Source organism: Mizuhopecten yessoensis, unplaced genomic scaffold (assembly GCF_002113885.1).
Source record: "Mizuhopecten yessoensis strain PY_sf001 unplaced genomic scaffold, ASM211388v2 scaffold29, whole genome shotgun sequence".
NCBI lineage: Eukaryota > Metazoa > Mollusca > Bivalvia > Pectinida > Pectinidae > Mizuhopecten > Mizuhopecten yessoensis.
The window spans coordinates 905122-907041 of NW_018403342.1; the positions used below are offsets into that span (position 1 = coordinate 905122).

General features: G+C 36.7%; 1 long non-coding RNA gene across 1 annotated transcript; it reads left to right on the top strand.

Moving 5' to 3' along the window:
- The first annotated feature begins 716 nt into the window (after window positions 1–716).
- On the top strand, window positions 717–1452 carry LOC110467268. The gene is made up of 2 exons (XR_002461731.1): window positions 717–1131; window positions 1395–1452. It is a non-coding gene; the product is annotated as an uncharacterized LOC110467268 (long non-coding RNA).
- Window positions 1453–1920: the final 468 nt, after the last annotated feature.

The following is a 1920-nucleotide window of genomic DNA, read 5'->3' on the forward strand; positions in this document are numbered from 1 at the left end:
TCCCCAGTGTGCCACCAGCTGAGAAAGCTGAAGAAGTTAACACACCCAAGAAAACTACAAAAAAAGACAGGACTAAGAGGTCAACGGAGAAAGTGCCAGAGGATGAATCATTTCAGGTATATGTCACTCCATCGGTTAAGGTTCCGCGTGCCCCATCCAGCACCACAGAGAGGTCTATAGCCGAGGGGAGTGAAGTCGTTTCCGAACCCACTGATGACGATCAAGATGATGTTGCGGAGACAGGAGATGATGGTGACATTGGTGACGACCGAGCATCCATTGCGGATGAAAATGATACCATATCTCAGGATGATTCTCATGAGCTGCCGGATCATGGTGAGGCAGTGATGTCTGATCACGACACCGATACAGAGGATCAGCGTGTTGTTGTAAATAGACCAGTTCCTGTGCCTAGAATATCGGAAAGGAAGAAAGAAACCCAAAGTGGCAGAGAGCCGGAGAGTATGTTATGTGTCAAGTTCCTGCTACTCAAGATCCGGATTGGCTGCTACGGGCACAGTATATAGCGGAACTTGTGCGTACTGGTGCAATTCAGGACATGCCGGAGTGTGCTAGATCAGCAGTGTTATCCGTAGTTAGCGGCAAATGACGTGGACGTCATTTTATTTTCAACAGGGGGGATAATGTGACAGTGTGTATTTAATGTATTTTGTATATGTAAATCATCTGGTATGGACCAGGACATGTCTGATTATGTCAGAAATGCAGATTTTATATTGTCTGACATGGATCAGATCATTGTGTATTGTATAATTATTATGTAAGATATTTTAATATATTTGACATGGGTCATCACATAATTGATAACTTTCAATTATATCCATAACAAATAGAGAACATATATACCTTTAATACATCTTGTATGTTAGGTTATGCATTAGATAATGTATATTGTGCTACTGCCCGGTTTAGGACTAGCTACTGGACATGAGTAGTGTTAGGGTATACCTTGACAAGTGACTTGTGACATGGACCGATACGATTGGTTGGATTCCATCTGGTAAAGCATGTTTTTAGCTGTGAGCTGTAAGTCAGGCAGTTGTACATTAGATACCCGGGTATGGTGGTATGAAGAAGGTAAAAGAGACAAGCACATATTGAAGTATTTTGGTAAGTTAGTTTTAGTCCTTCTAGCTAATTCTAATATAAATGTTTAATGAATTTATTGGTTACTATATTAAACAGTAAATGAAATTAAGGTTAAATACATTTTTTAAGTAATTTGATACATTTTTGAATTAGATGATATAGTCATTTTTATTCTGTTGAAATCTACAAAGTTGCAAATGGTTTTATTATTTATATTCAGTACTATGGTATGTAAGAGTGCTATTGGCAAATTTAGTGAGAAAGAGCATTTTATTGATTATCAGGTTGAGAATTGAATCCCAGAGAATTGACCAGGAAACATATAATCAAAGAACCTATGTGGAAAAAACCCTGCATAATACTGTAGGGCAAGTGTACAGAAAGTAATGAGATATGTATGTAATGTTATATGTGTAAAGTAATATGTATTAATGTAATTAATCATGATCGAGGAAGTTCTATAAATCAGACCTTGAGACTAGTAATTGAATACTATAAATGGTATTTGTAATTAAATAACAGAGCCTATTAACGCAATGTTAATTGATGTAATTATAATAGTATATAGATCTGTGTAATGATATTTAACAGGGTGATATATATATTGTATCTTGTGTGGAAGAGAGTTGTTTCCCTTTAATATACTGTATGTACTGAATGGTTGTTATTGTTTCTTTGTAGGGTTTGAAGATGATAATAAACCATAGAATTGGAAGCATCACGTCCATGTTGTATGTTCTCAAAAAACAGACTTTTACATAAATCTAATAGCGCACGTATCTCATTTGACCCCGAGTACCGACAGAGGAC